Raw genomic sequence first — 14352 nt, 5'->3', positions numbered from 1 at the left:
CCTCTTTGTTCGAGTCATTCTGACTCGTCACCCACACCGTTCATATTTATGTTCATGCATATTTCATTATTCTTTTGCCATGCTGGTGCCACAAAGAGAAATATTTGTGCTTTGAAAAGGTACCCAGAATCCCCCAATTTCTCATCAGAAAAAAATAAAACCACTTACCTCACATAAACTCACTTCAGAAAATGTGAATGCAACACTGTTGCCCAAACCACTTTCTCCTTTGAATGCCAGCTGTCCACACCGCAGCTCTACTGACCTTCTACTTCCAGCGCCTGAGACCTATACCACCTCCCAGGCTGCTGGGGCTGGTGTGGGTGTTCATCTGGCCGAACAGAACGGGCTCGTGTTCTCACTCTGCTATCTGGGACCTGGATTCTCCATCTACCACTCAGCAGCTCTGTGAATGCTGGAGAGATGTTTCATTTCTCTAAGATCCTAATTTTCTCATCAGTAAGGGAGGAACGGTTATGGGGCACCTGGGTGGCTCAGTCGGTTAAGCGACCAACTCTTGGTTTCGGCTCAGGTCATGATCTCACAGTTCGTGAGTTCAAGCCCTGCATCAGGCTCCACAGCTGGCAGTGCGGAGCCTGCTTGAGATTCTCTCTCTGCCTCTGCCCCACTTGGCGCTATCTCTATCTCTCTCAAAATAAATAAATAAACTTAAAAAAAGGGGAAAGAATAGTTACATTTATGTTATGACATGGCTAGACTTATGAGAGAGAATGCATAGATGGCATTCAGCCCCGGGACTGGCCCTTACTAGGTATGGGTTTACTTCCCTTCTTGTGGATAGCTGGGGGTCTCTTTCTTTACCTGATTTTTCTCTGTGCTATGCCAGCCCCAGAGGGTCTTCCACTGCATTGTTAAGGAGAGGAAAATGGCCTGCAGTCATCTTTCCAGATCCTTTCCAGTTCAGCTTATGTATGTTTGTATGTATGTATGTATGTTAAGTTTATTTATTTATTTTGAGAGATAAAGAATGAACAAGCAGAGGAGGGACAGAGAGAGAGGGAGAGGGGAAAATCCCAAGCAGGCTCCATGCTGTCAGCACAGAGCCCAATGTAGGGCTTGAACCCATGAACCATGAGATCATAACCTGAGCCGAAACCAAGAGTCAGGCCCTTAATGGACTGAGCCACCCAGGCCCCCCAAAACCTTCCTCTATATTTAAATGATAGTCCTATCCCTTAAGTCTCTCCAGAATTGCATAGATTGGGGTCATTCATTTCTGCCTCGGGTTATTGGACACTCAGTATTGAGGGCATCCATTTCTGTTTTCTTCCTTTTATGTGATTCAATGTTTGTACATTCCCATTGTTACTCCTGAAGTAGTAACCAGGTAACATTTCTGAGCCTGGCTGATCTAGAGGCCCTTCAAGTCTGAGCTTCCTTCTTGATAATGTCAATTCAGTACTTGAACTTAATATCTTAACATTTGCAAAGTTCCTTCATTTATTCATTAGCATTGAACTCTCACAAAAGCTCCTGGAGATGGGGATTCTTAGGTACATTTTAGAGATGAGGAAACAGGCCGAGAGATGAAATGATTTGCTCCAGAGTCCTATAGCAGGTGCAGCATACCCTGGATTTCAAACAGCATCCTTCTTCTGGTCTAACGCCCTGGCCTTTCTTCTGAATGTAAATGGGACTCCCAGCCTGAGTTAGAAAGTCTGTGTGCTCATTAGTACCTAAGCGAATCTGTCTTTCCATGCAGAAGAATGAGATGAGACTTGGGAGCATTTTCTTCAGCCTACAAGATCTGCATTTGTGTCCCTTTCTAATATATTCCTAACCTTAAATTCCTTCTTAAGCTCCAAGAACATTTTACTCAGTGTAGAAATTCACTGTTGCCATTGGCTTCTTCAGAGCTTAGCCGTGCACATTTCTTCATTGTGATTGGCAGGAGAGGTCCACTCAGTCCCTGAATGTACATTTTTTTGGACATGGTCTCAGGAATCAATCGCTATAAAAGAAAGTGCACTTGTTGTAAAAAGCACCCGTGATTTTTTTCCCTTCCTTTGAATGCAATGCCATCTACCTTTACTAATCCACTGAGCTTCTCCGTACATGTCCCTATCACTCAAAAATGTAAGAGAACAGCACGGTGTAGAGAGAGCACTGGGCAAGTCAGAAGAGCAGATTCCAAAGCCACCTCTTCCACTAGTTAAATATTTCACTTTGGAATATCACTTCACTTCTCTGAACATCTAGTTCATCTCTTTTTTTTTTATTTTTATTTTTTAATGTGTATTTAGTTTTGAGAGAGAGGGAGAGACAGAGCATGAGCAGGGGAGGGGCAGAGAGAGAGGGAGACACAGAATCCAAAGCAGGCTCCAGGCTCTGAGCTGTCATCACAGAGCCCGACACAGGGCTCAAACTCACAAACCGCGAGATCATGACCTGAGCCGAAGTCGGACGCTTAACCGACTAAGCCCCCCAGGCGCCCCTAGTTCATCTCTTATGAAGGACCAAACTAGATCATTTCTAAGGTTCTTTTCAACTCCAGTGGTTGGTAAATTCTCCAGCATATTGGTCTCCTTCCTAGTTTATTGGAATACTATCGTTTATTCTTTTCATTTTGCAGGGAAATGCTTATTGCATGTAAAGTTAGGAGGCTTTACTTATTCCACACCTATTTATGGAGTACCGACCATGCGCAATATAATGGAAGTGTAAGAGATGTTTGGAGGAGGGAGACATCCAGAAGAGGAAACTGTGTATGAGTAATGATATGGCAGTTTGAAAGTACAAGTTTTGATGAGAATGGGGCATGGCTGAGAATTTATAAGGCATGGAGGTGAGCAGGTGGATATGAGGCTGTATAGAAGAGCGGATCGACCTGAGTTTGGAGGGTCTCCACAATGTGTACTGCACACGCATGCACACACATATATCCGTGCCCCTTTTCAGGGTGTCCTGACTCTTGCTCTTTTTACTTTAGCAAGCAGCTAACCCTGCTAAGATTACGTAGATTTATACATTTGAGGAGGAATCCCTTAAAAAAGACGGGGAACGTCAGGTGTACCAGAACCTTTGCTCCCATTAAGGGTATCATTTTGGGTTGTAAGAGTTAATCTCCCCTACTGGCTGTGACTTGCTGCAAGACAAGGTTTTTTATATATTCTTTCTTGAATTTCTAACACAGAGCTCATTTCCACCATGGTTGATGCGCAGGAGTAAATGCTTGTTGCATTGAATTGCTGCCTAAATTCCTAGGAAGGAAGATGGTAGTTTTTCTCATACAGGATAACTAGGAGACTTTTTTTTTTTTTTTTTAATGAGCTACCAAAATCAAAAAAAAAAAAAAAAAACCGCAATGGAAAAATTGACAGCCTGGATCTGTAATCTAAGTGACCTGACAATTAAAAGAACTTATTACCGTGTTAGCCTGCCAGATGGATCTCCTTGAAATGCAACGTGTGGTGCTTCTGAACACAATTCAAGTGCAGTCTTCCTTTTCTGCCCGCTCCATGTTTGTTGCGTTTGGGAAAGAAGCAGTTTTATTTGAACTAAACCCACTCATCTCAAGTGTGTTTAATGACAGCAGGATGTGACAGATAAAATAAAATCCTACAGCCTCATTTGATGTTTGTTTTAATTCCAGACCTTAGTGAAAGGAGACAGGATAAAACAACGTGGTTCAAATGGAGGAGTTTGAAATAAATTATCTATTGTCACAAACTTATCTATTTCTCTCCAAGGAAATTTAAGAGGGCAGATAATGTGAACAATAATGGTAGTTGTAGTTGAGATTTATAGAGTGCTTCCCACCTTATAGAGTGGGTTTATGTCCATCTTATTCTACCCTCCCGGCAAGTCTGTGAGTTTGCATGGCCAGGAACTGTTGTCTCAGCATTACACACAATGTTGAGTGAGTTGCCCCAAATTGTACTTCTAAAGGGGCAGAAAGGGGTCTCATTCTTGGTCCTATTGATTTCGAACCCAGTGATCCCTCCACTGATCAGTGCTGGCCCACCACTCACACACGTGTGCAGTACGGTGGAGGCATCCAGCTCCTTAACTTTACCGAAACACATACATGGATGGAGTATGTGAATAAATACTCATCACAACATATTCCACCAATCAGGAGTATGTAGACTAGAACTTAAAGTGTTCTCTCAGTACGCACTCTTGTTTATTTCTGCTGCACACCCTTCACTGACTCCGTAGTTTTTTCGTAATCAGTGTTTCGGTTTGTTATGCATCTTTCCAGTCTTTTAACAAGTACGTAAATACACACAGCTATGGGTATGACTATATAGGTCACATTTATTTTAAACATAAGTGTTATGATATTAGCTTCACTTTACTTTTGATTCTAGATCTTTTCATGCCAGTAAATGGGGATTGCACATACTGTTTTTAACACCTAGCCCGTACTCCATAGTATGGGCGTACCATCATGTGCTTCTTCTACTGAAGGGCATTGAGGGTAGGCATCCCTTTATTGTAAATATTAAGGTGGGTTTCCTCGCATGTGTATCTTTGCATTTGTGTGAAGCTAGAATTAGGCATCCGAAACTGGAACTGCTTGTTTTTTTTTGTTTTTTTGTTTTTTTTGAGGTTTATCAAAAGTAAGTCTCAGCTCCCCCCGCCATGTTTTAGAATCCTCATATTAGCTCATGTTAGCAACCTGTCCTTCCACTTAGTTGCTTGGGGATGTGTTGTTCAGACCAATGCAGACACTTCTTTCAACAGATACTTGTGGCCAGGAGAGTAAATGTTGGGAAGGTTATTTTCCATGGCTCTGCGGTTTGGATACAGGCCCTCACCATGGAGGAAGAATAAGGTATTCTTGTGACAGTTTTATTTACTTAAAACAGCCACACACTTCACTGAGCTAGAATAAGGTATTTAATACAGTAATAAAAAAATATCTACTGTAATTAAAAATACGAATAGTGTAATGCACTAAAAAATACCTTTAGCTTATTCTTTGTTCAGAAACAAGGGTGTTGCATAATCAGGCTTGAAAGATATATGATTAAACCTTCTGTACTGACTATATGATCTCAAGGTCCAGAGAGTTAATTCTACCTCCCAAGCCTCCTGCCTCTTACAACCTTTCCTTGCTGTTTTGTACGGGAGGCAATCAAAAGGGGCTAAAATTTGAAAATGTGGCATGGAAGAGACGAGAGCTAATCTGAATGGTTCATGTGGTTTTTACAAGATTGAAAGCAGACATGAAAAATAAAGTCTCACTCTCTTTATTCCATTTTCCTTTTCATTGTGTTAAAAGACCTTATTTTTTCTTTTTGTTTCTTTTTATTTTTAATATTTTTTTAAGTTTATTTATTTTTGAGAAAGAAAGCATGTAAAAGCTGATGGGGGCAGGGGCAGGGAGAGAGAGAAAGAGAGTGAGAGAGGGATGGAATCCCAAACAGCCTCCACACTCTCAGCACGGAGCCCACTGTGGAACTCAAACTCATCAACCTGGTAAGAGCATGACCTGAGCTGAAACTAAGAGACGCTCAACCAACTGAGCCACCCAGGCACCCCAGGCTTGGTTATGTTTTTTAAACCATGATATGCCAGTATGGTTAGAATCATGTTTGTCTAAGTTCTTTTAAAATAAAGAAATAGCTCCTCGGGTCTGTTTCAGTGAGGTTCTTTCAGGTTGCAGGAAGCCAAGAAGTGCTCAGAGTTAGTTACCTCAATTGACTTTAGATTATGAAAATTTATGGTAAGGATACAAAGAGAAGGAAGGAAGTCCAACCACCATGTCCACAGCCAGACAACGCAGCCACATGGAAAGTGAGAATATCGCTGAGGACATAACAATAGCTGATTTTGTCATCCCTCAAAAGTAAACCCCCGGTGTTTCCTTATCCACTGGGTCTCCATTCCTAGGGCTTAGATCCTCTCAGGTTTTCTTTCTCTTTCCAGTTGCTGCTCCTGGGTAGCGTCCTTCTGGACAGGGCACTATGATTTTCGCTCCCTAACGTCCTCTCCTTCCTTGGAGCTTCTTCATGCTACTCTGTGTGTCTCTGGTTTCCCGTCCATTCCATTTCTGCTACCAGCCTGCTGCGCCTTGCCTTCAGATGTTCCAAACAATAAGGCCCCTTAATTGTAGCTGGTTCTTCTCCAATAAAAATTGGGAAGGAGTTCTTCCTCCAGCACATCTCCTGTTGCTGGTTTTGGTTCAGTCTCTCATCCAATTAATTGTGGCCAGAATTCAGAATTACCTGTTACAGACCTGTGGGAAATGTATTTCTTTTAAACAGACAGACGCCCTTTTGAAGCTGTTACCTCAAACAGAGCTGTGGACGTGGTAGAGACACAACCTTTTATGTACCTTTTATGTAAGAGTGTGTACCAACCCAGAGCTACCAAAAAGAGATAAACAAAAACCATTGCCACTGACTGCAAGATAAAGGTCAGCAGAAAGGCTGGGTGAGCATTCATTGTTGTGACTTCAAGGGACACAGCAAACAGTCCCCCTCCTCTCGACCCATGTTCAAGAAGCCATTGACAAACAGCCGAGTCAGGCAGATGGAGACCAAACTGTCAGTCCGGGGGCTGATAAAAGTGCCTTGGGTGACTGTGTAGGTTTGAGGTCAAGAGAAATTACTCCATAGGTTTGCCCTCCTGACAGTGGTCAGCACTGGCCACCTGCAAGCCTCTCCTGAGGTGGGACTGCCCTAGCCACAAACAATTTGGAGTCTGGAAAAGCAGAGAAAAGCATGCTCTTGTGTAGGCAACGATTCTGAATGGAGGTTGGAAAGGAGCTGAACCATACGTGCCCTATTTCTGTCCTCAAAGTCGGCAATCAGTTAAGTCACTGGGCTGACTCCTCAGTAAGCTTCTCATCAGGAGAGGAATGTGTGAGGGACGAACAGCTTTATAAATATTTCTCCATGGAAGATCCCTCCCCATGGAAAACTTTAGAGCAGGGGAAGAACATCTCCCTTGCATTTAATGATAGTAGTATTCAAGGTGTTGATATGTGGGCCTAGCCTCCAGCCTGTTATAACCAAATAGGCTTCAGGGACTAGATAAAGGTGATGTTTTGTAAAGGCAAAGAGACTCCAGATGGCCAAAAGCAAATGACTAAAAGGAGGACACATTCTGTGCAAATGCAAGTGAGGCGATATGTGCAGGTGAGGTCTGGGATGTAGCTGTCTGGGGGGATCTTAGAGTAGACATGAACGGTCAGTGGGATTGCAAGGGAGGAGTGGTTATGAAGTCAGGGTCAACTGAATATGGGAGATAGGATTTCTGTCCCAAGGTTTCCAAGTTCACAAATTCTTTAAGGTAGGGCTGTGTTCTTCTCCTTTTTCTAGTGCCTCATCCTTGGCTCTAGATCCATGTTCCGCTGGTACTTAGTTTCCACTATACCTTCAAAAGAATAACAATTCTATACCACTGTTGGGTGCCACCCCCGCCAGGCTTATGTTCACTGAAAGACAGTGTGGGCCACGTGATTACTCCCAGTGTTCACATATAAACAAAAGCTCGTGTGGGCTTGCCTCCAATGTTGGTATCACATCACAACCTTGTTCCTTTATCTGCAATAAGATGTGCCAACTTTGACAGATTTTCAGGTGATTTTGTAAAACCATTTTGGCCAATCCAGGCGTTAGGAGGAATGCTTTCTGATGTGCAGTCTTTGTGAAATTTAGTTGGCATCTAACGTGGAAAATTTCCCATAAGTCGCGATGAATAAAGGAAATCACCATCATCAGTAAAGATTTATATTTCAAGTAATGTTCACACCGTAATGACTCTTTAAGGTAGATAAGGACACTTTTTTTGTACTTGCCTTTTTTACAGGTTATAAAGCTAACAGCCAAAGAGGTTTGATTAAAACTCATAAAGTAAAATCCTCACAGGAGGAACTGGCTTCCTGGACACTTCTACATTGCTTGTACCATAACATCAAATGCCAGGTTCCTCACAGGTGGCCCTCCATACACAAATAAACCTATGCGTATAGGGCAAGTGAGCTCCTGCCCAAGTAAACATTCCTTCAAAACACCAGCATCCCATAGGATGAAATAGCAATACGCACAAATGCATCATACTGTACAAATATCTGGTAAACAGAATTGATATAGCAATGTGCCCATTAGAAAGCAATTATGGGATATTATTAGAGCTTTGATAACTTTTAAAAGGTTTTATTCTATTCTGTTCATTCAAAGCTAGTATTTCTAATAGCTCTCTTAAAATCCTGAGTAGTATTTTTATTTGTTCATAAATATGTTGTCAAGTGTATATTGTGTCTTAGGGTTGGGGAGAAAGAATTCGAGGAATCAAATAGAAATAAAAATGTATTGTTGGAAAACATATGGAAGTTCCTTTACTCACAAACTTCCAAACTTTTGCAGATATGGACAAAGCTGTTGGCCAGAGTATGCAAGTCATTTCTACCTGCTACTAAAAGGTGGTGTGGGTGGGAGATTATATACCGAGGCCCAGGGTTTAGAGACAAAGCAGTTATGGAGTAGTTCTTAACCTGTATGCGAGAATGGGAGCTTTTGTAATGTAGTTAATAGAACTTTCCATATGATGCAAAAGGATTAATAAGATTTAACTTTATATTCTTGGTGACTTCTCCACTAGCCAAGATCTCTGATGAAGAACAATTAGAAAATTATAGAATTGTGTTTCTTTTCATTCTTCCCTTATATGATTATAAGGGGCTTATGTCTTGATTGCTTCTGCTAATAATAAGTATGTTAGAATCTCATGGGAGTTTTGGAATATCACGCATCTTGATTTTCACATGGAGGAGCAGGACTCCACAAACAACTTTTCTGTGCTTTGAGTCGTTTTATATGTAAAAGAATATTGTTTTGAAAATGAGCCTTGATGGTGATGGTGCCTTTTGAATCTGGGTCATATTTCATATGTTAGCTTTAATAGCTATTCAATGATCAGATTTTGGTGATATCACAGTCACATCTCTGAAAGTATTGTCTGTGTTTTGGCTTCCTTCCTATTGCCATACATACCACATTCCTGGGTTTTTCTGCTGGGCTCAAAAAGTCATGCTCTCTCTTTATGTAAATTACACCAAGATTGCCACTAATCATATTCGGGAAGCTGACGATAATATATGCTTGAGTTATGGAGTTTTTTTAATATCATGCCGTGAGATACGATGCCAAATCAGGTCTCTTTTTGCTTTTAATTAGTCAGCAACATTTATTTAATGCCTACTAAGCTCAGAGCAAGGAGAGTGGGGAGTGGAGAAGGGCAGAAAGTAGATCTAAACACAAATAGACTATCATCTCCAGAATAGCTTTCAGTGTCTTTATGAATACAGAAAACAGATAAACGAAAGGATTAAGAAAACTTAAAAGCAAAATCTAAATGAGTGCAAATTGGTCTGGTAAAAACTGAGTTATATAAATGCAAAGAGGATGCAAATTAGGGAAACTGGAAGTTCAGTGTCTAAAACTGCTCCCTTTCTACTTTTATTTTCATAATACTTCGCCATGAGAATTGTTAGAAGTCACAGCACCATACACTTCAGGGAGGAGAATTTCCTGGTTCAGTTGTACTGTTTAGAGAAGTGAACCCAATGCTTGGTACTTTCTGGAGAGTTGAAGCTGCAGTTTTCTGAGTCCCTGTTCATCTTTCCTCGTTATCATTAAAACTCCTGTAACCTTGCATATGTCGCTTAACCTCTCTGTGCCTCAGTTTCCACATCTGTAACACAAAGATGGTAATAGGGCCTATCTCATAGGTTGGTTAGAGGAGTATTAAATGTGTAAAACTGTATTCTAGTCTTTGAAGCACCTTTTCCCCCCATTAATTTCTTTGAGATTGAAATGCATCCCATAATCGATATGATGAGAAATCATTGCGTTACAGATTAACTGGCACCAACTATGTCTGTCTTGGTGGTAAAAAATAGTGAATCTTATGGACAAAGGCATCATACTGCATGTGTACAGTGCTTATTAGAACAGAGCCTGGCATACAATAGGTCTTGTAGAGTGATACTTTTATCATTTTCTGAATACCATATTTGTGGCTTATATTGGCTCCTAACCTTAGAGATGTGTGCAGTATGAGACAGATATACTTAGAATTCTTGGTCTTTGGTCAAGTAAATAGGGCCTGGAAGAGTTACCGGTGACTTCACAACTGGTAAACAACAGATCTAGGTTATAAACTCAGGCTGTTTTATGTATTCTTCATCCATCACGTCCGAGTCCTACTATGTTGTATGAACTTTGAGTACTAGGGTTGAGGGATAACCAAGGCCGGGGAGCTTCTTTCTCTGGCTGAACTGAAATGCCCGAAGAGAAGCTAGGGGAATGTAAAGACATAAACAGTAAGTCAGTAAGCAAAGTCAGGGAGTGAAATAGAATAAAAGGGGCAGATGCGGGGTATATGGAATAACGTTTGCTGGGAGGATCAGGTAATGCTTCTCAGAGGAGCTGACTTCTGAAATGACACCTCAGCATGAAACTGAGACCTCTCTCCTGCAGAACAATGAAGAAGCAGGAAGGAGCTTGAATCTTTAAAGAACTAGAACGAGCCAAGGTGGGCCATGGGAATAGATGCCTTCAGTCCTATGACGGGAGATAGATACTTGTGATTTTAGGCTTCAGATTACCTATGCTGAGTTTTCTCTCTGAGGAGCAAAGAATCCGGGTGTTCTTTACCATACCTTTATAAGCTTGTGCTTTGGGGGTACTTTAGGGACGTTCTTGCATTCTGAAGAGAGAGAAGTGAGCACACGGTATGTTTTCTTTTCTACATGAGTATGCTGAAGAACGGAGATATGATTTTTCCTAGTCAGTTTTCCAATTATCCTACAGTTCTACCGATAGCTAGTTGAGTCACATACTTACTCCTAGGTGTCAATTTTGGAGGGTTTTTAAAGGCTTAAAATCTTCCAAGTGGAAATTTCCAATACTATGAATCCTTAAGTTGTAACTCTTCATAGTCTATGGATTTGTTCCATAAAAGAAATCATTAGTGATTATTTTCTACTTCTGTGGTTCTTTAGTATTGCCTCTCGTGGTGTCAGCCATTTAGAAATATCAATTCTCTCTTGAAATAGCCCATCAAATGATGACTCATGTCAAGCCAAGAGTTTATTTATGCCTCTTTTCATGATTAGCAACACCTGTTTAATCTAATCACACACATATATATGTATACACACACACACACACACACACACACACACACACACACACACACTGGTAATCTATTTATGTCCAAATTTATTTCCAACTTTTATTTCCAGTATTTGGTGCCTGCATAGTTCATAGTCATAACTCTAAATCTGGCTTCAGCTGTGACATAAATCTTTCTAAGTCAGACACCTTTAATGACATTAATTTAGGTGGAGGTAGTCTTTGGGGATCCTATCTGCATAATCATGCGTAATTTACTTTTTTACTGAACCCAACTTTTTTTATTTATAAAATGTGGAAGTTGAAATAAATGAATTTTCCAGCTCTGTGATTTATAATGTCACTATCAATTTATCTACTGAGGAGCATCATAGAAATTGGTCATTGGTAGAAAGTGTTCAGTGGCTCAGAATCTGGCAAAACATTTCACTTTTATGAAATTTCAGCAAATATAATTGAGCATTTTGTGTGTACCAGGCTCCATAATAAGAATGCAAACATGTAAGACCTTTTTCCAGCAACTGGGAGGTGAACTTGGTAACTCAGAATTTTCTTATAACAGTTTTTTTTTTTTTTTTTAGATTTCACTTACCATATAATTCACAGACTGAAATTATTTCTGAAGGAGATAATCAGTACATTCACTCAACAAATATGCATTGAGTATCTGCCATACACCAAAGACTCTCTAGGTGCTGGAGTTAGGGACTAACAACAGTTATATAAAACCTAGCCTCTCACAGAATGTCCCTCAATAGACAATTGTCCATATGATGTTAGAGACTGATATTCAGGATCAGCAAAGGGTACTCTGGAAGCTCATGGGGCAGATAATGAAAACCTGGTCTTGGTGGACCTTGGGAGGTTTCTGAGAGGTGGTCATCTCCAAACAGAGGTCTGAGAAACCTGTGGGAGTTTTCTAGGTTGATGGCACAGGGAAAGCAAACGCAGGGGGCTTCTGGAAGAGGAAAGAGAGAGAGGTAAAACCTAGGTAAACCATAAGAGCTTGGTAAGGTTACAGCATGGGGGGAAGTGTGGGAAGGACAGTTTCTGCTGGCCCTGAAGGGGAGAGAGAGTGTTGATGTGTGCTTACATGGAGCTGTGTATGTCTTACTATGAGGTCACAGAGAAGGGTGAGGCCAGGAAGAGGATGTGACATTTGAGTTAGGTCACAAAGGGTTTCTAGGAGTTTTTGAAACAGACTACAGGTAGTCCAGGCAAAAGGAACTATAATTGCAACAATAAATGTGTGTAAAAGAAGGGTGTTTGCAGCTTGGTAAGGAACTGGATGTACTTGGAGAATGAAGTATGTGGAACAGAGAAAGAATATAGTACAAAGAATACATTGGTGAGGATCGGCAGGACAACTTGGATTCTGTGCAATGCCATGAATTTGTACATTGGGCTCTTTACTGTGCTGGCAGCTGGGGCTGTTAGGGGTAGCAGTTTGGGAGAAGACTGGAGCACTGAAGGTTTCAGAGAAGAAATTAGAAGTGTGCTCTAGAAAGAGAGTTCTGGATATCCTTCTATTGGAGGAGCCCTGGATTGTGAATGAAACTCAGAGGTAAGTCACAGGATTATTTAGGATAGTGCTTAACTAGCTAGTATTTTGTAGGAGTTCTACCTGTCAATTACCCCTTGCACCAGAGATGGATCATTTTCAATATTAAGAAATTAAAATTAAGTAAAACACATGGGATGATAACCAGTAGACATTGAAAACTTACTATGTTACTGTTTGATTCTCCTCACCACTCAGTGAGGTGACCTATTCTTTCCCTCCATTTTACAGATGAGATTGTGTCCCAGAGAGATATAACTTGCTAAACTAGCAAGGTGCAGAGATGGCATTTTAGCCAATATGGTCTAGCTCCCAATCTGAACATTTGAATTGAGGACCTAATAACCAATCAAAAATACCAACAGTAGTTGCGTTTGTGAAGTTTGGGCAGAGGGTTTTGTTTTGTTTTGTTGCAACTCAATGCTTCCTTGATTTTGTAACGATTACCCAATCTAATTTTAGGACGTTTCTTTCACTCCAAAGAGAAATCGCGTACCTATTTGTAGTCAATCTCTGTTCTTACTTCCAACCCTACGGTAACCCCAAATGGACTTTGGTGGTAATGTCTTTAAATGACTAGGACTTCAGTTTAGTGATGGTTTGTTTTGAATAATAGCACTATGATAGTCTGATTCACTAATCTAGGTGTATAAAAGTTTGTACTTCTAGTTTTGAGTAACTGCATGCAATTAGTGTAATCTAGTCATAATTTGGGGCAGAGAAGGGTACAATTGCCAGTTCCTGTGTCAGTCACTGATCATGCGCACAGAAGTAAGACACCCACAGACCATGCCCTTGAACTCTCTGTCTTTCAGGGAGACAGACATATGGTCAGATTCTTGAATGACAGTGAAAAATGGAATTCTTCTAGAAATCCTGGTGCATTTATTGAAAGACGTGTGTTAAACTTCTTTCTGCTGGAAGCCATTGGATTGTTTCTAAAAATCTAGTATGTATGAAGCATTTGGAATGCTTAGCATTTTGAGAATAAAATCCACATCAATTTAAAATATAATAAAACTCCCCACCCAGAATAGAGTAGTAATTGCCAGGCACAGAGGAGCCCAGCTGTGGAGTGGCTTAGAGGATAGTTGGTCTCAGGCAGAGATTACCAGATAAGACACTGGTACACAAGTAATGGTAATTCCCGAATTACTGTACCTATTTGGTAGCACATGCATCTAAAATGGCTTAAAATAAAAATTGCAAATGCACCAGATTTGATCAATCTTAGTATTTCTTTCTCTTATTCTCCCAGTCCCGAGTTAAAAATAAAACCCGCCTGCCTCATTTTCCTGTGTGTTCGTTAGTAGGATTAACTAGAGTTCTCAACAGGAAAGCAATCGATGTAGTAGACGACATTGTATAGTGGGTGAGAGCCCGGTAGAGATAATTATACAGTCACTCCCACTATATTACCCTTCAAAGAAACTGAGCCTAATATTCTCCTAAGCAATTTAACCAACTTCTAAAAAAAATGTATAAGATATTATTTAGAGAACGAAATAGCTACTGTATATAATCAGGAGGGAGAATTATAGCAAATTATAATACTCATTTGATAAGTGTATAAAGAGCTACGCTCAAAGCTCTGTATTGTACCTCCTAAGTAATTGTTCAGTTGTGCTAACTGTCCTTAAAATAGGAGAAGAGATAAAGAACTGTTAAAAAAAAAAA

The 14352-nt window shown here is 40.6% G+C and overlaps 1 protein-coding gene across 16 annotated transcripts in view; it reads left to right on the top strand.

Annotated features, from left to right (window-relative positions):
• LPP (LIM domain containing preferred translocation partner in lipoma) overlaps positions 1-14352 on the top strand; it is a 669728-nt gene that overhangs the window by 364972 nt on the left and 290404 nt on the right. The window contains exon 1 of one of the 16 annotated variants that reach the window (XM_053221078.1): positions 4467-12678. The exons of the other annotated variants lie outside the window; for them this stretch is intronic. The gene's annotated coding sequence lies outside the window, so the exon portion shown is untranslated. Of the gene's footprint in view, positions 1-4466; positions 12679-14352 lie in introns of those variants that run through there. 16 annotated transcript variants of the gene reach the window in all.

The sequence above is a fragment of the Acinonyx jubatus genome, chromosome C2 (assembly GCF_027475565.1).
Source record: "Acinonyx jubatus isolate Ajub_Pintada_27869175 chromosome C2, VMU_Ajub_asm_v1.0, whole genome shotgun sequence".
In the NCBI taxonomy this organism is placed as follows: domain Eukaryota; kingdom Metazoa; phylum Chordata; class Mammalia; order Carnivora; family Felidae; genus Acinonyx; species Acinonyx jubatus.
Note: the sequence above shows the minus strand (reverse complement) of the source record. Positions and strands in the feature narration are given on the sequence as shown.